This window comes from Eleutherodactylus coqui, chromosome 11 (assembly GCF_035609145.1).
Source record: "Eleutherodactylus coqui strain aEleCoq1 chromosome 11, aEleCoq1.hap1, whole genome shotgun sequence".
Lineage (NCBI taxonomy): Eukaryota > Metazoa > Chordata > Amphibia > Anura > Eleutherodactylidae > Eleutherodactylus > Eleutherodactylus coqui.
Genome location: NC_089847.1, coordinates 73,163,219 through 73,185,610, shown reverse-complemented (window position 1 = coordinate 73,185,610; position 22,392 = coordinate 73,163,219). Strand labels below are relative to the sequence as shown.

At 46.9% G+C, this 22,392-nt stretch overlaps 1 protein-coding gene across 3 annotated transcripts in view; it reads right to left on the bottom strand.

Moving 5' to 3' along the window:
* RASGRP2 (RAS guanyl releasing protein 2) overlaps window positions 1-22,392 on the bottom strand; it is a 195,291-nt gene that overhangs the window by 125,043 nt on the left and 47,856 nt on the right. Inside the window, exon 1 of one of the 3 annotated variants that reach the window (XM_066582606.1) lies at window positions 14,695-14,783. The exons of the other annotated variants lie outside the window; for them this stretch is intronic. The gene's annotated coding sequence lies outside the window, so the exon portion shown is untranslated. Of the gene's footprint in view, window positions 1-14,694; window positions 14,784-22,392 lie in introns of those variants that run through there. 3 annotated transcript variants of the gene reach the window in all.

Sequence of the window (22,392 nt, the reverse complement as noted above, 5' to 3'; positions counted from 1 at the left end):
AGAAAAGGTCCAAAACTCCTTCACGGCATCTCTAAATATGTCGGCCCACGACCCAAGGTAATCCTCTATGTGGACAGCATGCCTTTGCCTGCATTATTGGACACAGGGTCGCAAGTGACCACAATCCGTAAAATTGATTTTGAAAAATACTGGTCACCAGATGTGTTAAGTTGCCTGCCAAACAGTTACTTAATGTTGTAGCCAGCAATAGACTATCTGTGCCTATAGTCGGGTACTGGGAGCCCATAGTCATTGCGGGAAAGACAGGAATTAGGTCCTACCTGTTAATTCCTTTTCTTGAAGTCATCCTGACAGCATACACCTGGAGGTTGTTCGCTGGACACCTGTTGGGACAGGAAGCGGAAAAATACAAAAGGTAACTCCCACCACCGACTCCCCAGTGTGTACCAAATAACTACAGTGACCCGGCTTTGTTTAACCAATCATTTTTAATACAGAAATCATAGTACAATACGTTACTTCACGTAAAAATAAGTCAAGGGGAGGAAAAAGCCCCTATGCTGTCAGGATGACTTCAAGAAAAGAAATGAACAGGTAGGACCCAATTCCTGTCTTCCCCTCGTCATCCTGACAGCATACACCTGGAGAAGTGCCAACAACCAAGGACTTTAGGGAGGGACCACTGTCTGTAGCACCTTCTGCCCAAAGGCCATATCACGGCTGGCCCCCAGGTCTAGGCGAAAGTGTTTAGTGAAGGTATGAGTGCTCGACCATGTGGCGGCTCTGCAGATCTGGTCGGTTGTCGCCTGGGCTCTCTCCGCCCAGGAACAGGCGACCGCCCTAGTGGAATGGGCTCTAACATCGCCCGGGAGTGGGATCCCCTGGGATCTGTACCCCTTTTCTATGGCCCTCCTGACCCAACGCGCTAAGGAGTCCTTAGTAGCGGCCCCTCCTCTGCGTGGACCCTGAAATTGAAGAGATTGTTAGCCTTCCTGAAGGAATGTGTGACCTCCAAATACTTCAGGACTGCTCGTCTAACATCCAGATTATGGAACCTCTGTTCCATGGTGTTACGGGGTTCCTGGCAGAAGGAGGGAAGTACTATTCGCTGTTCTCTGTGAAAGTCTGTGAGAACTTTCGGTTGGAAAAAGGGGTCAGGCCTGAACTCTATTTTATCTGGGAAGGTGGTCATATATGGGGTCCTAATAGAGAGGGATTGGATCTCCCCGATCCGTCTGGTGGATGTGATGGCAACTAGAAAGGCAACTTTATAGGAGAGGATCTTCACCGATAGATCTTCCAGGGGCTCAAAGGGGTGTGCACAGAGGGCTTGCAAAACAAGGTTCAGGTCCCATGGGGGCATGGTTTCCCTTATAAAGGGGTGGAGTCTGACTACCCCTTTAAGAAATTTCTTAATTAGCCTATGGTCGAGTAAGGGGAAGTCAAAGAAGGCCCCAAGGGCGGCCACCTAGATCTTAAGGGTACCAGGTCTTAGCCCCATGTCCAATTCATCCTGTAGGAACTCCAATATCTTGTTAATGTCGGGCTGTTGGAGGTCATGTATACTATGTCCCAACCACCTAGAGAAGGTATCCCACACCCTAGAGTATATATTTCTGGTGGATTTTTTGAGGCTCTCACATAAAATAGTGGTCACCCTCCCTGATAGGCCCTGGCTCAGGTATTTTACCCGCTCAGCTTCCAGGCCGCCAGTCTGAACTGTTGGACCTTTGGGCATATCAGGGGACCCTGCTGAAGGTCGTCTCCTCTCTGCGGCAGATGTAGAGGATCCTGTGTCGAGAGAGCGGCCAGGAGCGGGAACCAGGGTCTCTTGGGCCAGAATGGGGCCACCAGGATAAGGGAGCCTGGGGACCCCTGAATTTTCCTTAGGACCAGAGGGATCAGGGGGATAGGTGGGAAGGCGTATGCAAGGTCCCAATCCCAAGCCTGGGACAGTGCGTCTTTTCCCAGAGAGCCCCCGTCTGCTCCCCTGGAGAAAAACCGGGACACTGTGTTCTCCCGGGAGGCAAACAAGTCCACCTTTGGTGTCCCCCATCTTTCTATAATTAGCTGGAATGCGTGTGGATGTAGAGTCCACTCCCCGGGGTCTATCTTCCTGCGGCTGAGATGGTCCGCCTTGGAGTTCTCTGGGCCCCTTACGTGGTACGTTATGACAGAAGGTGTCCGCTGCTCTATCCACCCGAGAACTTTCGCCGCCAGGTCTTGGAGTCGGAGGTTCCGCGTGGATTCCTGGTGGCGAATGAGGGACACAGTTGTTATGTTATCCGAAAAGATCTTAATGTGTCTACCCCTGATCTCTGTCTCGAGGCCCCGAATGGCCTTCCAGACAGCGCAAAGTTCTTTGTAGTTGGAGGATTGAGTAGCTTCCTCCCGGTTCCAGCCCCCTTGGATGTAATTGCGGCCTAAGTGGGCCCCCCAGCCAGTTGCGCTCGCGTCAGTAAAGATGAATACTGGGGATGCGGGGTACCAAGCCGTGGCTCTGGCAAGGTTGGAGATAGACATCCACTACTCCAAGGAGGACTTTATCTTGTGGGTAAGGACGACTCTCCGATCCAGGGAAGTGGGAGATTTATCCCAGTTGCTCAGGATAAAGTCTTGGAGAGTTCTACAATATAACTGGACCCAAGGAACTACCCCGATGCAAGATGTCATGAGGCCAAGGACCCTCATGCCTCTCTAAGGGAGACTTTGGTGGTTAGAGAAAGTGCCCGACACTCGTCCTGGATCGCTTTTTGCCTTTCTAGGGGAAGGGATGAGCACTGGCGGTGTGAGTCCAGAATAACTCCCAGAAATTTTTTCTTTTGTTCGGGCAGAAGACTGGATTTAACGGAGTTGATGATCTAGCCTAATGACTCGAACAGACGGAGTGTGAGGTTGACCCGAAACCGGAGTTCTGAAGCCGATCCTGCTATGATCAGGAAATCGAGGTATGGGACAATCAACACCTTGTCAGTCCTTAGTGCAGCCACCATCTCTAACACCAGTTTGGAGAACACCCGGGGTGCGGAGGAAATCCCGAACAGCAGGCACGTAAATTGGAAGTGAGAGACAGACCCATCACCAGGGCAAATCGCAGAAACTGCTGGGAATCTGTGTGTATAGGGACATGGTAGTAGGCGTCCTTTAAGTCCACGGTGGCCATAACACTATCTGGTGCAATTAAGGGGATTGATGACCGCACCGATTCCATTTGAAATCTTTGATATGAGATAGATTTATTCAGGAATTTCAGATTAATTATGGTTCTATAGGACCCGTTAGGTTTTTTGACAAGAAACAAGGGGGAGTAGCACCCCTTGAACAGTTCTTCTGTGGGGACCCGAGTGATGGCCCCTAGGGACAACAGCTCCTGCACCCCCAACTGGAGGGCCTGAGCAGTCGAGGGTGACTGGCAGGGGGTGACCACGAACCTCCGGGGAGGAGGGGAGGAAAATTCAATTTTATAGCCTTCCGAGACTAGGCGTAAGGCCCAGGGATTGGAGGTCACCTCACTCCATTTAAGGGCAAACCCCCTCAGTCTACCCCCTACTTGTAGGATCCTGGAAGGCGGATTCTCACCCTTTCCTCCTTTGGGATAGGACCAGCGTCCGGTTTTCCCTTTCCCCTTGTATGTTTTAGAGGGAACAAAGGGAGGAGGGTGGGAGGAGGAAGGCCGCTTGAAGGATTTCTCCGATGGTAGTCCCTGGCTCTTATCTGATGCCTTCTCTAGGAGTGTATCCAAGGAAGGCCCAAAGATTCTGAGTCCTTGGAAGGGCAGGGAACAGAGCCTGTTCTTTGAAGCATTATCCCCTGTCCAGGCCATAACCCAGACAGCCCTCCTGGCTATGTTCGAGAGGGCTGCTGAACGGGCCCCGAACCTCACCGACTCCATAGAGGCGTCTGCCAGAAAGCCGGTTGCCTGCTGGAGGAGGGGAAGGCAGTTGGAGATGTCTTCCCTAGAGCCCCTCTGAGAAATCAGCGTCTGGAGTTGGTCCAACCAGACCGTCATAGATCTCGCCACAGATGTGGCCGTGATGTTGGCTTTAACGGTCAGGGCGGCAGTCTCCCAGGCCTTTTTCATTGCAGAATCCACTCTGGTATCTAGTGGATCCCGCAGTTGGGAAATGTCCTCAAAGGGGAGGGCTGCTTTCTTTGAGACCCTGGCAACCGCCAGATCTACCTTAGGGACGGTTTCCAGGAACTTGATATCTTCTGGTGTGAAGACCATTCGATCCTTAAATTCCTTGGACAGGAAGAATTTCTGTTCTGCCTGCTTCCACTCTGTCAGGATCAGCTGTTTTAAGATGTCATTAAATGGAAATGACGGTTTTGGCTGTGGTAGGAGCCCCCGGAACAGGCTATCCTGAAAGGATGGCTGCTGCGGCACCTCTTCCTCCACCTGCATGGTGCGTCGGACCGCGGTTAACAGCTGACCCAGGTCCGCCGATGAAAAGAAATACTTTCTTGCATCCTCCATGGGCAGCATAGATTCTGAGGGAGAATCTTCTAGGAGTCCTTCCTCAGAGTCCGACTCTTCCATTTGTGACCGCCTTACCCTTTTCGTGGGGGGACGGCAGAGAAAGATGAGAGAGAGGCTTCAATCTCCTCGCGGATCATGGATCAGATGTCTGACATGCCAGAGGAGCCCTCTTCACGGACCACTTTCTCCGTACAGTCCGCACATAGTGGCTTGGTGTGGCCCTCTTCTAGCCGCCGCAAGCAAACCGGTCATTTGCACACTCGCTTTTTGGCCTCTCTAGCCTTTTGTGCATCTCTGTCCTAAGAGACGAAGACAGCAAAAAGGACTTCCAGCACTTGATACTTGTTTTCTCCTTCCTCCCCCCGGTACAAGACCCAAAAGCGGTCTACTCACCAGCAGGCTGCTTTCAGCGTCCTCTCTGGCTGACATCTTCAGTAAGGTGCAGACAGGAGAGATGCAGGGGAATCCAGCCTTTTTAATTTTCAAATTTGGCGTCGACACGCCCCCTTTAAGCAAGGCCCCGCCCCCCGTGACGTGGCCGCGCTGACGTCACGCCGCCGCGCCGGACCCGAGGGATACGCCGCATACACCAGGACGTCGCCGACTAGGACACACGTGGAGACGCTGCCGCGCGCACGCCGACCGGACCCACACCCGAGTGCCTCCATCAACGCTGGCATACCTGTCTTGCTGCGCTGGATCCCCGCTGGAGACGCCGGCGCTTCCAAGCCCTCCAGGTACTGGGCTGCTTCTACCAGTACGACTACCCTCTGGGCAGCGTACTGGGGGAGGATTTTCCCACAGGGGGAACAGTGCTAGGTAGATCCTGCGGGTGAGGGTCCCCTCGTAGGGTCTCATCGGCGCAAGCCCTGCCAGCCCGAACAGAGAGGACGGGCGGACAGGCTGCATGGGAGTCTTCTTTCCTCATTCACCTCCAGCATACACCTGGAGGCTCCGCTTGGACTGTCCTGTAGGGACAGGAAGACACTGGTGAGCCGGTGGTGGGAGTTACCTTTTGTATTTTTCCGCTTCCTGTCCCAACAGGTGTCCAGCGGACAACCTCCAGGTGTATGCTGTCAGGATGACGAGGGGAAATCTGAGTTGCATAAACAAGGCATTCTAGTTGTTGATGTGCCTGATAAAAATGCCTCTTATGCTTGGAATGAATATCCTTTGCAACCGCTACACAGAAATGTTAGAAGTAGAGATGAGCGAGCACCAAAGTGCTCAGGTGCTCGTTATTCGAGCCAAGATTTTTGTAGTGCTCGAGAGCTCTGTTCGAGTATATGAACCCCATTGAAGTCAATGGGAGACTCGAGCATTTCTCTCTGATTAATATAGGAAATGTCCCTATCCAGTTAAAAAAAAATTAAAAATAAATATATATATATCCGTTGCACAAGTATTCTTACTGTCACCAGAGAAAAGTAGCGTACAGCATGGGGTGCAGCAAATCAAGTTAGAGCCATGCAGTCCGCAGTCTTTGGTCAATGACCCTCACATAGGAGATACCCAGACATCTGCAACCCAAATTCAAGGTGTGTGAGATGTTGCTGTAGAGAATCAGGCTGCCTTTAGCAAACATAGTATGGATTTTGGTAGAGTAAAAGGCATCTCCCACACAATACCCACCAATGGCCATGCCCCAATCAAAGAGGTATCGTTCTATACCCTGGCTGCACCCATTGTGCTAGTGAGAAAGAAGGATGAAAGATTCTGTGTAGATTATGGCAAAATAAATAACACAAATATGCTTACCCACTGCCACACATAGAAGAGTCTTTAACAACCCTAGGTACTGCTGCATATTTCTCTACTCTAGATCTAACCAGTGGTTATTTGCAAGTCCCCTTGAGTGCGTTAGATAGAGAGACCACCACTTTCACTACCCCCTTGGGTTTATTTGAATTTAATTGCATGCCGTTTGGACTTTGCAATGCCCCGGCGACCTTCCAAAGATTGATGGAAAGATGCTCAGGCCATAAGAATATTGCGTCAGTTCTATTATACCTAGATGATGTAATTGTATACTCAAAAAAAACTATGAAGATCACTTGCAGCACTTGAGAAAAGTTTACCAAATTCTAGTCAATTACAGCCTAAAAATCAACCCCTTTAAGTGTCACTTTCTGCAAACGCAGGTGCGCTACCTAGGTTACATTGTTAGCGCTGATTGAGTGAATCCTGACCATGACAAGACTAATTCAATAAAAAATTACCCCAAGCCCAAAATGCTCAGACGTCTGACGTTTTTTAGGGTTTGTAGGCCATTACTGGCACTTCTAATTTCGCCCGTGTATCCGCCACTCTACAAGATGTCCTGAGGGGGCATTCAAAAGAATTTCACAAAAGACCCTTACCAATTGATAGGGAGAATGAGTAAGAACAAGCATTCCAGACCCTTCAAGAGACAGATCAACCCTCCTATCCTAGATTATCCAAATTATACTCTCCCCTTCAATTTGTACACAGAAGCTAGTTTTAAAGGGCTAAGCGAAGTACTAAATCAGGTCTAGGAAGGCAAAGAGTAGTTGCCGATGCTAGTCGCTGGCTGAAGGAATCAAAGAAATTATCAGAATTATAGTTCTTCCAAGTTGGAATTGCTTGCATTAGTTTGGACAGTATCAGAAGATCGAAGATTATTTAGCAGCTGCAACATTCATCGCTTATACAGATAATAATCCAATGGCTCATCTAAAGTCTGCGAAATCAGAGCACTAAAGCAGAGATGGCTCTCTAGACTCACAAGCTTCATCGTCAAATACAGATCTATAAAAAACAAACAAACGCTAACTCTAGGTTACCCAAAAGTAATAGAGTATTTCCCTGAGGAAGACCAGTGGGAAGAAATAGAAATCCCCAATTTTGACGTTCATTAAGCTCAACAATGTTATTCCTCAACTAATGATTCTAATCCTACAAGTGATTCCACTGATATTCATTAAAGATGGCTCCGGTTACAACAGGATAGCAAAACGGTTGGTGAATTACAGGAATAATTGTTATCTGGAATTATACCAAAAAGGAATCCTTCGCAAGTCTTCTGATCCAGAACTGCAACATCTCTGGAGACAAAAGAAAGACCATTTCTAAAAAAGAATCCCATCCTCAAACGTTCCATTGATCCTGCATCTGGAAACAGTGTTCAGCAAATTCTCATTCCTCGTCGAGATGCAAGTAAAGTACTGTTAGCCTACCCCAATCAGTCAGGTCATTTTGGAGTATATAAATCTGAAGCTACAATAAAACATTTTACTGAATTGGCATGCACAAAGACATTGAAAAATGGTGTCAGGAGTGTACTGTTTGTAAGACCCGCAGAACAGCTAAAAATTACCAAACAGCCACTCTTCATCCAATTGTTTCTAATAAGCCTCTTGAACTTTTGGCAATTGATCTTAAGATAGAGACTAGTTCCTCTGGATATAGTTATGTATTCACCCTAATTGATCACTACACAAAATTCGCAGTAGCTGTTCCAGTGAAAGACTTAACTACAAAGACCGCAGCAGCTATTGTTTGGAAACACTTCATTCTAAACTACGGATGCCCTGACAAAATACTAATCGGTCAGAGGTTCTGCATTCGAGTCCCAACTATTTCAGGAACTATGTGAAGTTTACCATTGCAAAAAGTTGAGAACCACAGCATATCATCCCCAAAGGAATGAACTATGAATAATCTAAATCGGAATCTTAGAACTGTTGAGAACCATTGCTCAGAGACAACGAGCTCATTGGCCAGCGTTGTTACCTGAACTAGTGTACACATAACATGACTTAGTGCTCTACTGGCTATGCAACATACAATCTTATGTTTGGACAGCAAGGAAGACTACCTGCTGATTTGAAGTTAGGTGTTCAAATTTTTGACGATACAAATCCTATGCCTAAATCAGAATGGGTTAAACACCATCAGCGTCACCTCAAAAAAGCTCAAGATATTGTGGATAATCACTTGGAAGGAGTGCGGAATAAGCAATTTAGAGACTTTAACAAGAGTGCACTCGCCACAGATCTTCAAAAAGGAGACAGTGTATGATTAAAAAAAAAAAAAAGCATCGTACAGGGAAATTAGACTCAAGATGGGAATTGCAGCCCTATACTGTTGCTGTTGTAATATCCACTGAAAAAGGACTGTACCGTATAACATAGCCTAGTGGACATGTTCAAGTGATGCATCGCAACCATTTAAAAGTTTGCTTGGACCCATCACCACCAAGATCTACAGATTCAGGAACTTAAGAAATGGAGTCTGAAACTGAGACAGATGAGTGTCAGGACACTGAATGTCCCTCACCTTTTGATTTAAAGAATCAGATATTGTTGTACAAAAATCCTTTTTCTAGACTGTTGCATCAGTGACAAGCATTTGTACCACCACCATTAATGCTTCATCAAACTCTAGCATCTGCATCATCACAACCATCACCATCTTGTTCACCCATGGTCTCCCCCACATTGGCGCTCCCCGCTCAAACGCTTCACATTCTGCAGAGGGACATCGGTACATGCAGCCTGAGAAGAATCTACCTCACCTCTATGTGTATATACTGAGGAGAATATAACTGACCTCTGTGTGCATATACTGAAAATATAAAATATTCAGAGGGCAGATTAGAGGATTAATATACATGTAATCTACACAAACATCAATATGCAGCATTATATAGAAGCTGTGTAATAATGGAGCTGGAAAGTTCTCATTTTCTTCTCACTCTGTCTACAAAGAAACTTGGCACAATAGACCTGTGTTTATTTGTGTGGAAATAACTTTGCAAAGTCACAAAAAAATTTTCCTACCCCCTCTCTTAAATAGACTTTCCTTCCTCTTTCGGCAGAGTGCTGACAGGGAAGCAGAAACAATGGAAGGTTAAAATATTCTGACAAACGTTGCAGATATTGCAGCATGTCATGACACGGATAAGTGCTTTAATATGCAAGATAAAAAAGATGTACTGATTTAGTAAAAGTTAACTTGACACTCAGCGATTTAAATACACAGATGTAGCAAAGTTTATGGAAACTGTTTAAGATATTAAGTGTCAAGATAATGTCTGATACATCTGTGATCTTGGTTCAAACTGATCTCCTGATTTTGGTGGATAAACTTAGTTGAACTTAAATTTAGTCGGCGAAATTCAAGATGGTGGACTAGGCCAATAGCCCATTAGACTTTTCCTGGGTGTTGAAGTTACACCCACATGTTTTTACTATCCCTCTAGCCACTGGGAAGATCCCTCTAGCCACTGGGAAGATCACCTGTCAACAGTCACCAATCACCACGTGTGATACATTTCTTCTAGGTTCAACCTTTGAAAACAGATCAAGTGAAGTTGATTTTGCAAATCTTAGCTCAAAAAGTTCAACAGCTGGAACAGCCCAGTTGGTGCAACACACCCTGTAACAATGAACTGAAATGGCATTTTAGCTCTGTGGTAATGATTTCTATTGTGTGTCTACCTTGACATCTGAATGAACTCTGTTTTTCACATGTTTCTTGTTCACCTCCTGTTCCAGAGAAGAACAATAAACAAGCATGGTGGCCTTGCAATGCTGGAGTTGAAGGTTCAAGTCTGACCAAGGGTGAAGTGTGTATTGGTTTTCATGTTCTGTTTATTCTTCTCGCTCTTCTCTTTCACTGGCAATGAAAGAAGCATGGTGGCTCAGTAGTTAGCATTGCTGCCTGGCAGTGCTGGAGTTGTAGGTTCAAATCTGACACTGGGTGATAACTGTATGGAGTTTCTCAAAGTTTATGTAGTCCTTGATGAGATGTGAATCTAGGACCTCAGCATTGCGTGGCACCACTGCAAACCATTGAGCCACATTCATGGAAGAACCACCACACAAGACAAACAAAACTGGAAATGAAAAAAACGGTTTGCCTTTAAGTTTCATCTGCCTCCCAATCGAGAACAAATAAAAAAAGGATCCATCCGTTTTCAAAACTAAAAACAAAAGTGCAGCAGTTTGTACTTTTGATCCAATGCAAAAACCGGAATGAAGGCAGAAAATATTGAAATTGAAGACCTTCTGCTTCAATACATTTCTATGGACTTGAAAACAAAATGTTTTGCTGTTTTGTGGGAACCGCAAAATGGAAAGAAAACAAATCAAAACGCTAGTGTGAAAAGGCTAGTGTGAATACCAGGGTTATAAGCGGTGCTGTCTATCTTCACCTCTCCTGAGTAACCTCTAATTCCCTTGACTTTAACAGTCTGAGCACATTGTAATTCTTTCTTCTGTTATTCTAACTTTGAAATATGCAAGTGCGGTTCAACAACCACAATAAAAGGACTATGAGACTCCTATGACTGAAGGGACTGAAATATATAGGGATTGTGACGTAGTGCGTACATTACTGGGTTAACGATATAGTGAGTGATGTTATGAGAGCTAAGGACATTTATTGATGTGGTGTATAAAACTTGATGAGGGGGAACGGGGAGACAGGGCACTTTGGCATTACAGTGCTATGCTCAGAAGTATGGGAGACAGTGATGCTTTGCTGGAAAGGTTGATTTGCACCCCACGGTGCAAATCTGCAGTGATGCAGAGTTCCTAAATTTAGTGGCGCGCTTTGGCATCTACACTACAAACTTTCGGCAATACGGAGTACGGTGATTATGAAGCAATTCAAGGATGATGAATAGTAGCTATAGTGTTCGGAGTGCCTTGTCACCTTGTGGGAAGTAGAGGAGATGTACCTTGCACCCACAGAGCATTATACCTACATGTCGCAGAGTTTGAGAGAAAGTAATCTGGAAATAGTTTACAAATATGAATTCAGTTTACACTTAAACTGGTTATACATCACTCCATGAGAGGATACCTTTAAAAGAAAAGTCACTAAGTAAAAGTGTTGAACCTATGTCGCTTCTCCACCCGTGAAAGTCACTCAAAGTTTATTTAAAGAGAAAGCTCCTCTGGGCTGCTGGGGTGTAGAAGGAAGAGGCCAATGTCAAGCTTGCTCTGGGTTTGGCTGGTCATGGAACAGAGAAGGGAAGATCATTCAGAAAATAAGGTGCAGGGACACAAACAAGATTTATTCTTGCTAAAAAGGACTCTTATGGTCAGAAAAACATGGTAGCTTTTCTCCAAGAAAGAAAACTCTTAAACCAACCAAACCAGAGATTCCTCCCAAAGCAAGATACGAGGCAATGCTGATAAGTCTTTGGCTTTACCCAGAAAGAAACGAGATAGGAAGATGAAACTTTACATTTGTTCCACATACTCTCCACTGATGTCAACACACTTCTTACATCAGTATTCCAAGTTCTGTAAGCCTTGCAAAAAGGACAATTTTGGTTGTGCTTCAAACCAGTCATCCGTAGCAGCCATGGCATCAGAAATGGTGTGAAATTTGGTCCCCCTTGAGGTGTTTCTTCAGGTTTGGAAACAGATGATAGTCGGAGGGAGCTAGATCTGGTGAATAAGGTGGGTGGTCAACCACCTGCAAGCCTAGCTCCACCAGTTTTGCCATGGTCGCTTGTGCAGTGTAAGCGGAGGCATTGTCTTGCAGGAACAAGATTCCTTTGGACAGCTTGCTGCGCCTTTTGGCCTTCAGAGCTGCCTTCAATTGGTCCAAAAGTTCAATGTAATACCTTGCATTGATGGTGGAACCATTTTAAAGGTAGTCCACTAGCAGCACGCCCTCCTCATCCCAGAACACAGATGCCATCACCTTAGTGGCTGATTTTTGCACCCTGAACTTCTTTGGGTGAACACTGACTCCCCTCTTGACTGCTCCTTGGTTTCAGGGTCATACAAATAAATCCGGGTCTCATCCATAGTGACCAGTCGATCCAGGAAGTTCTTATCAGTCCGGAAATACTGACAAATGGACCGGAAGTTTTCACTCGCATGCTTTTCTGATCTGTTGTCAAACATTTGGGGACCCACTTTGAAGATAGCTTCTTCATGTTCAAATGTTCATTGATAATGACACACATGTTCACAAGAAATCCCCATGATGTCTGCTATTCCTTTAGCTAAAATTCACCAATTTTCCAGTATGAGGTTGTGCACAGCATCGACGATCTCCGGAACAACCACCTCTCTCGGTCGTCCAGGACGTTCCTCATCATTGGTGCTGAAGTGGCCCGTTTAAAATTTGGCAACCCAGTTCTTAACTGAAGAATATGAAGGGCATTGATCCCCCAATGTCTGCGACATATCACCATGAATATCCCTTTCAGACTTTCCTTGCAGAAACAAGAATTTTATCACTCCTCTGCTCTCATTTGCTGTGAATATCGCCTTAGCCTCCACCATTTTGTTTTCCCGCGTGCCTAGATCCCTGTTGCCATAAGCTACAAACACAAAAACATATTAGACACATATGGCTTTCATGTGATATAACATTCGTTACTATAGAAACCAAAAAAAGAACACAAAGCCAAAGACTTACCAGCACCCCCTCTTATACCCATTGGCAGGCAGCTGTTTCGGGGGCTCTTGCTCATCGTCCGTACAGAGCAGAGTACTGGTTGGCTAAGTGAGGTGCGAAAAGATGCTCTATGCCTCAAGTTTCCATACATTAATTGTGTTCCTTCAGTGAGAAGCAATACCCCCATTCAGAGTTGATGTTGAGTTACAATTCTGAGCCACGTTTTAACACTGCTCCACTAAAGTATTCCCATCCACTAAAAAACCTATAAAGACATGCTGTCTCATGTAGTCCTTACTATCCAAGTAGTATGCAAGTATATATGCTTTAAGGGCAATAACTAGTCCCTTAACTAGGACGCAATATACCCACTCCTGCTGCATGGCCGAAGTTACCTCAGCTATTTATTCACTTTTCATTTTCATTTAATTCCCTATTAGAAAATTCTTATACAGGAAGCCTTACATGCCAACAGAAGACTAATATTGAGCGATTGGCTGGACCTTTTTAACCACATAGTAGGTGAACACACAAATGAATAAAATTGCTGTAATAAAATAGCTTTTTAGTATAAATGGCTAATACATTGAGCAGAAAGCTACTAACGAGAGAATGGTAAATCAAAGTAGAATGGTAGAGGTAGGATGTAGTAAGCGATGGATATTCAATGTTCCTGGGTTTAGCAATTTAGACAGCGAGTCAGTCAAATATTTCTGATGTGGCCACATTCATTCACGACTATGTACTTATAGATACAGTACATATATATATGTAGGTCTAAGTACATATTTGTAAATATCTTATACTGTATATTATATGCTTGGATAAGTAAAGAGTCCCCTAAACTGAAGTGTGCCAAATAGGTGCACACATTTTAATAAACAAGTGTCTTATGCAGTCGAATGATGCAGTTTAACAGCGCATTTACTAATATTCATCTACCTTCTCTCTCACCAACAGGTATATCCCACTCATCCATTGTTTCACTCCATCTGAATTTGATTGCTGTGCCTCCCCTCTACTGAATCTGCTGTAAAATCTTTCATTTAAGTCATAGTCTGTGCGCAATGGTATGTCCCATTGCTTCATATAAACGGAATTGACTATTTGTTACCATATGTAATTTTCCCCACCACCTCCCCATATAGTCTCATCTCAGTGTTGCTGGGCACATTTTGTTTAAGAGGGGAATAAACCTCTTCACCTCCCCTCATATCTTGATTCCTTAGCCATGCAAAGACAGGCTAGCTGGTTGACTAGTGAAATGTAACAAGCCACTCACAGCTGAAGTCCTTCAGCAAGAACTTTAAAGACAGTTATAGCCATATTGCCTCGCATGTCGTGTTCAGCCATAAGTGTCCAGAAACAAGAGTCTTATGCAGTTGAATAACGCAGTTATACAGTGCCGTTCGACAGAGCAGGAGACAGGTCAAATCCATAATCGTTCATAGTCTGGAGGAAAATACTCTCCTTTGCACTGATCACCACCACTATCCCCCTTTCAAGCATTCACACTTTCTTCCAATGCCCAGCCCCAACAGACTCCATCCACATCAGCCCCTCCCTCCTCTCCTCACCCATGCACGGCTCCCATGCACTTTTCAACTTCCTCAGACGCCTCCAACCCCCCCCCCCCCCCATACCGCCAAGAAACACTTCATCCACGCACACAAATTCCCTAAGCACGTGCTCCCCTTAGCTACCCTGCTACTTGTAGCCGCAGGGGACATATCCGCCAACCCAGGCCCACCCCGTACTGCTTTCTACCAAATGCCCCCCCCCTATCCTATTCAAATGTGCCCTATGGAACTCCCAATCCGCATGCAAACTCCCAACTATCCATGACCGCTTCACCAAACACTTACCTGCTCGCCCTCACCGAAACCTGGATACAGCGGTCCGATTCTACCTCCCCCGCTGCATTGTCCTGTGATGGCCTGCAGTTCTCCCACACCTCCAGATCAGACGACAGGCGCGGCAGAGTAGGAGTCATCCTCTCGCCTAACTGTACCTTCCAGGTCATTCCCTCAGCTCCCTCGCTTACCTTCCAGTCATTCGAAGTCCACAGCCTGCAACTCTTCCACCCACTGCCCCTACGTGTCAGTTATTTATCGGCCTCCAGGTCCCAACCACCTGTTCCTAGTCCACTTCGTCGCCTGGCTCCCTCACTTCCTATCCTGTGAAATCCCACCCCTCATCCTTGGTGATTTCAACATCCCTACTAATGATCCCAGCTCATCATCTGACTCCCGGCTTTTAACGTTTACCTCCTCCCTCGGCCTATCACTAATCTGACTCCCCCACTCAGAGATGGCAACACTCTTGATTTAATCTTCCTCCATCTCTGCCTCTCACTTTACTAACTCCCCCCCTCCCCTTCCACTCTCAGATCGCAAGCTTCTCTCTTTCTCCATCAGGCACTCCAGCATCTCCCCTGACCCTCCTATCTATTGCACCTCTAGGAACCTCCAGTCCGTCCACACCCAACAGTATTCAGAGACCATCCAATGCTCCCTGTCCGCTCTCTCTCTCTCTCAACTGCCCTAACCTGGCAGCCGAACACTACGACACCACCCTAGATGAAGCGGCACCGCCCGTGACCCGAGCTGTCAACCGCAGACCACGCAACCTTGGCTCACATCCCAAATGCGCTTCATCCGACGGTGCTCTAGGTGTGCTGAGCAGCTGTGGAGAAAATCAAAGCTGCCCACAGTCTTTCTCCAACTCAAATTCATGCTTAAAGCTTATAACCTAGCCCTTTACCAAGCCAAACAAGTTTACTTTACCTCCCTTGTCTCCTCACTATCCCACATCCCCAAAAGACAACATCGACAACATCTGAAAAGAAATCTCCAAAACTGCATGGCTAGCCCCAATCCCACACTCCTCAGCACTGCATCCAGCACCTACTCACTTTCTATGTTAGAACCAAAGACAGAGGAAGAAGTCTCTAGGCTGCTTTCCACTGCCCGCCCCACCACCTGTGCTAGCGACCCTCATCTCCTCCAGTCCTCTCCCCAGCTGTCATTACTTACCTCACCACAATCTCCAACCTCTCACTTATCTCTTTTTTTTTCAAATCAAATTTTTATTGTAGTTTTCACAGAATATACAGGGGTATCAGATAACAACAGACAATGACAGACAATCCAAAGAACTATAGGTCCAACGCGTACCGACGCTCCAAAGGAAGTAGTACCGCAACACACGTAGTATTCTCAGCTTAGTAAGTCTACGCCATCTATAGCTATACGGGTGACACGGAGGGGAGACTGTCGTCTCGCATCGGGTTAAACTAAACAGTCATCCTTTTCTTGTCTGATCATAGTAAGGAGAAGAAAAAGACCAAACTAAATAACCAACATTGAGGTGGGGGAATGCACAGGGGAAACGGGTGGGGAAAAAAGGGGGGGGGATGTAGTATGGAGAGCCTGCCGTAGAGGGGGTTTAGAAGGACCACGTCTCACTCGTCCCACAAAGCCGAGGATCTCGCCTCACGCCACGGAGCCCACGTCACGACGAATTTATCATAAGTGTTATTTGACCAGCTGTGCAGTTCTTCCAAGGAATATAAGTTGTCAACTCTCTCCCTCCATGGACCCAGGGACGGAGCCGTACTCTGAAGCCACAGACGGGGAATCAGGGATTTGGCTGTGTCTACTAGCAGGGCGACCAGTTTGTTCTTTTTCGGGTGAAAATGTTTACTAGGCCTCCAAAGAAAAACTAGGTCTGGGGAGAGGAGGGTATTAGGCGCAATTTTCTTATTGATTTTATCTACTTCCCTCCAGAAAGGGACTATCATCGGGCAGGACCACCAAATGTGCAAGTATGAACCTACATCATTCTTACATCTCCAACAGAATTCCTGGGGAGAGAGCTTGTGTTCAAATAGCCATTGTGGAGTCCGATACCATCTGACTAATAATTTATAGTGTGCCTCTTGGGCTAATACACATGGAGTGAGGTCGAAGGATGTATCGAGGATCGTCTTGGTCTCCTCCGTAAGCCGGATACCCAGTTCCCTCTCCCATGACGTAAGAAAATCTGGTTTGTAGGGCTGGTGGGGAGAGATAAAAGATTTGCGTATAAAGGAGATCTTTTTATGGGAGGGCTTGTTTTCTGACCAGGCCTTCTCAAATACGGTGAGAGGTCTGGTCGACTTGTATACACTGAGAAATTCTTTAAAGATACCCGATAGTTGGGCAACCTCTAAAAAGGAAAAGGTCTCCGTGGGGAGTAGTTTTTGAGGAATCGTCGAGGGGACCAGATGAGAGAGAGCCTGTATGTTGGCTATGGAGAACGCCTTGAAATTCTTCCATACTGGTGCCAAGGACCGGTTTACTTGAGGGTTCAGGATTCTAGGGATGACGTCTAGGGGAAAGATAGGCGAGGGAGTTGGAGCAAGTTCCGCTCTGAGCTTATCCCAAACCTCGCAAGGACCTCTGAGAAGGGGATTGGAAGTTTTGGTCCGATAGTGGAAGCCTGTGGGCAACCATATGACCTCCGATAAGGGGGGTTGCTATAGCCTGCAACCATCTTTGTGAGTAGTTCGTCGCCCCCTGATCGGGAGAGATCCCACCAGTAGCGGAGATGGGAGGCGCAGTAGTAGTCGTAAAGGTTGGGGAGATCAATTCCTCCATCCCTTCTCCTTCTGATCATCAGACCGTGCGCCAGTCTGGGTCTCCTCTGTCTCCACACGAATGCCGAAAAAAACGAACGTAATAGTTTGAAAAATTTTGTGGGGAGGTGAATGGGGAGCATTCTGATCTTATAGAGTATCAAGGGGAGAATATATGTCTTTATAATGTTCTTTCTCCCTAACCAGGAGATGTAGGGGATGTCATATCATTTGAGGAGTTGTTTGACCCGCGCAATGAGGGGGACGAAATTGGTGACGTAAAGGTCCTCAGCTTTTTTGGTCAATTTAATCCCTAGGTATTCCAGATGGGACGATGACCAAGAGAAGGGGGAGTTACTTCTCAGACTGTCATTGTTTTTGTGGTATGGAGATGTTCAGTGCCGTTGATTTCGCAAAATTAATCTTAAAGTTCGAGAACGTACCAAATTCTTCGAGAAGCTCTGAGAGTCTGGGAAGACTGAGGGTCAGTGACTAGAAAAGCTATATCGTCGGCGAACGCAGCAGACGAAAGCTGCTGTTCTCCCATCCGCAGACCCTTAACCCCTGGGTCCTGCCTGACTTTCAAGGAGGGGTTCGAGTGACAGAATGAAAAGAGAAGGCGAAAGGGGGCATCCCTGCCGAGTGCCATTTCTTATGAGGAAGGGAGGGGAGAGGATCTCATTAATTTTGAGTCTTGCATGTGGGCACGCATAAAGCGAGAAGATCGCCCATGTAAACTGCAACGGGAGGCCAAAGTGATGCAGAACCCTCTCCATGTAGAGCCAGTTGACCCTATCAAAAGCCTTTTCGGCATCCATACCTACTAGGGCAAGGGATATCCCATGGTGTTGAGCATATCTAGCCGCATGGAGGAGTCTGAGGCAATTGTCTCTCCCCTCCCTTCCTCTGATGAAACCCGCCTGTTCTGAGTTAATCAATCCAGGCATGAACGGTTCCAATCGTTTTGCTAACAATTTGGCCCATAATTTCATATCTAGGTTGATCAAAGATATGGGGCGGTAACTCCCGCATAGTTCTGGGTCCTTATTATCCTTGTGGATTAGCGTGATGTGGGCTTCCTGGGATTGCCGCGGCAGGGATGCCCCCCCCTGCCCCCCAACAGGTCATTAAACAAAGCTGTTAGTCTGTTTTAGTACAGGGAGGAAGGCTTTATAATATTGTACCGGGAGTCCGTCCGGTCCTGGGCTTTTATTAGGGGGACTAGAGGCTATCAAAGCCTCCACCTCCTCTTGTGTGACCTGTGTGACCAAAGATGAAGCCTCTGTCGGGTTGAGTCGGCATCTTGAGTTGTTGAAGAAATTCGTCTATATGGGCCGCGGGATTCTCTGCAGGCGGGGTATTATGGGTGTTTCGAAGGTTGTACAGATTTGAATAAAACCTTTGAAACTCCTCTGCAATGTCTTTGGAGGTAGTCAGAGTCGACCCTGTGGGGGATTTAATAGCCCTGATCTGGTTTTTGGCCCGAGCTTTTTTTAAACAACGCCGACATGAGCTTACTGCCCCTATTACCCTGAGCATATATCTTGTGCTTAAAATGAAGCTGCTTTTTGTTAAATTTAGAATTGAGTAAAAGTTTCAGGTCTGCTCTTGCCGCCGCAAGTTCAGCCATATTTTGCTTCGCCTGAGAGAGTTTCACAGTCAGCTCCAATTTGGCAATCTGCGAAAGCCTCTCAATAGCTTTTTGATTACGTTTCTTGATACGTGAACCCAGGGCTATAAGTAGGCCTCGCATATAAGCCTTGTGGGCTTCCCAGACCAGCGGTGACTCTGACCCTTCCGTTGAATTGAGACAGAAGTATTCTTCTAGGAGTTTAGTTAAGTACTCTCTGTTCTCTATTTGGTCAAGGAGGGAAGTATTCAGTGACCATCTCCATTCCCTGGATATTGGCTGAGGCAGACGCAACGACGTATGCACCGGGGCGTGATCGGAGATCGTCATTATGTCAATGTCCGATCCGATCAGGGACGAGAGGAGGGAGGAGGAGACCAAGACGTAATCTAACCTCTGGAACGTGGAGTGCACAGAGGAGAAAAATGAGAAATCTTTCGTGGTGGGATGTAGGGTGCGCCATGTGTCCACTAAGCCTAGTTCCTGAAGCCGTTTGCCCAGTTTATTTAATTTACCTTGGGATATTTGAGAGCGGCCCGAAGGAGTCTAAGGTGGGATTGAGAGTGACGTTTAGGTCCCCCGCTGAAGTGTTTTAGAGTCTCAAGCTGCTTGAGCAACCACGGTTATCTGCTCTGTGTTTGGGGCATAAAAATTGGCTAAGGTCAGTTTTGTATTGTTCAGGGTGCCTTTAATGAGCAGGACTCTACCCTCGTCGTCCCTAAACTGAGCCTCCTCGACAAAATTAATCGTTCTGTGAAGGAATATGGAGACCCCTTTCGAGGCCGACGAGGGGTGAGTGCAGTGGAATACCTTGGGGAAAGACTTCCCCGGTAAGGGAAAGGATTTATCTCCTTTAAAGTGGGTCTCTTGGAGGAAGAGAATTTTAGTGTCGCACCTCCTCAGTAGCAGCTCGAGGTTGTGGCGTTTGGAAGGCGAATTAAGGCCCCTGGTGTTGAAGGCGAGACGCAGTCCATTCATGGCGATATTCCTGTACTAAAGATGAGAAAAAGCACACGTGAGCAAACGACAAGATAATAGCAATCGCAGAGAGAAAAGCGCCTCCGTTGGCACTCTCCCGCGCGGCTCCCAGACTTGGTGGATGGGGGTAAGGCGTGGGAAAAAGGGGAAGGTAAAGAAGGTAGGGAAGGCAGATACAGGTAGGTGGGAATTGACACAAATCTAGTAAGCAAAATAGAATTTCAATGCAGCAGAGCCTCTGCTGGCAAAGATAACCTTATTTGAGTGCGCCCCGGGGGGGGGTCCGTTGACTCCCTACCGCGGGCCCACTCGTGGGGCAGCCTACTGAGATCCCGCAGAGCAAACGGCCCTGTCGGGAGGTCAGAGAATTAGTTACGGCCTGGACGGTACAGGCACGCACTAGCCCTCAAGAAGGAGAAAAAGGAACATGAAACCAGAAAAGAAAAGGGGCTAAACGCCCTAAATACTTGCATTACCGGTTAACATTCAACCGACAATACAGCATGTATAGCACTCTTATTCGTCGGCCTGGGCAGCATATTATGAAGAGTAAAACCCCAAAATAGGGAGCTGAGTCGGGAAGACGAGAAGACATCCGTTCAAGTTTCCCTGGGACGCTCCACGACGGACCTATAATGCTACACACTGTAGGAACAAATGGTTAAAGAGAGGAAGTGGGTAAGGTATATATTATAGTGGGGCTATCCTTAGAACCACTGATGGCTAGGCAACTGGAGGATAGAACCCACCTCGGCGGGCTTGTTTCAGCACATGGAGAAGAACAGGAGAGATCACTCTCCAGACTGAGCTTCACGAGTCCTGCTTGGGCTTCTTTTTCCCTTTGGGGGATTTTGCACTGCCCGCCAACAGCCAGTCTCCTGGATTCTCTAGAAGCTGAAACTGAGGGAGTTCCAGGAGCGGTTGCCAATTTGGAAGTTCGATTGGTTCTATGTCTAGGAGGTTCCACAGTCTCTGCATCTCTTCTTGGGTGCGTATGTTAACTCTCTTGCCCTTGATGGGAATAATGCCAAATGGGAATAACCATGCGTATCTTATCTCCCGGGATTTCAGGACTTCCAGCAATGGTCGAAGGGCTCAGCGCTTTGCTAAGGTGGAGGGCGCCAGGTCCTGAAAGATCAAAATAGGCGCGCCTTCAAATTTCAGATCTTTGTGGGTTCTGGCCGCTCTTAGAACCGCGACTGTATCAGGGAAAGCCAATAATTTACATATAACATCCCTGGGCGGTTCAGGGGCGCCCGACAGTGGTCTGAGGGCCCGGTGGATCCTTTCAATGCAGATGGTGGACGCTCTCTCCTCCCCCAATAAGGCGGCAAAAATAACTTTGGCAACTTTATCTAGGCATTCATTTGCATAGGATTCGGGAATACCTTTAAAGCGAAGGTTATTGCGCCTGTTCCTATTTTCCAGATCTTCTTGAAGCAGGAGAGTTCTATTTAAATACAGGTGCTGTTCCTTTAAGGCTTGTTCTATTTGCAGCGAGTGTGAAGTCATGGCAGCAGATGAGGACTCGAGATCTTCCACCCTGTGCCCTAGTTGTTTAAATTCTTCCTTTATCTCTGCTAGGTCGGAGCTAATAGGGCACAGGGCTTGTGAAATTAAGTTCTTCATAAAGCCCCTGGAAACAGACTCACCATCTTCTTCCTCAGAGAGCAGCTCTTCTTCCTCCTCATGGCTGAGTGCAGGAGTGAGCGCTCGTGCCGGCGCCATCTTAGACGGGGGCCGCGGGCAGTCCGATCCCTGAAGAATCTTTGCATGTCTGCCTGCATTTTGGTTGGGCGAGGGGTGCTCTGCAGGTCTGTGTTCTTCTCCTTGCTTGTTTTGCCCATCTTTATGTCGGATAGCCGTTGCTGTGAGGTGCCGTGGATGCCCATTAGGAGCGCAGCTTTCAAGCAGCCATTGCGCTCGGCGTCCAGGCTCCGCCCCCACCTCTCCCTAATCTCTGGCATTATCCCCTCCTCATTTAAACACTCCATCATATCCCCTCTACTTAATCCTTAACCCGACTGATGCCGCCAACTACAAATTACTATAATGCCTGGTCTACTCCCACCTCACACGCTTCCTCTCTGACAACCCTCTCCAGTCTGGTTTCCGCTCTCTACACTTCACAAAAACTGCCCTCACAAAAGTATGAAATGACCTGATGACGGTAAAGTCGAGAGTCGACTACTTCCTATAAATCCTCCTTGACCTCTCTGCTGCATTTGACAATGTCGACCATGACCTCCTTCTCACTATGCTCTGTTGGTCTAAAGCAGTGTTCCCCAACTCCAGTACTCAGGGACCACCAACAGGTCAGGTTTTCAGGATTTCCTC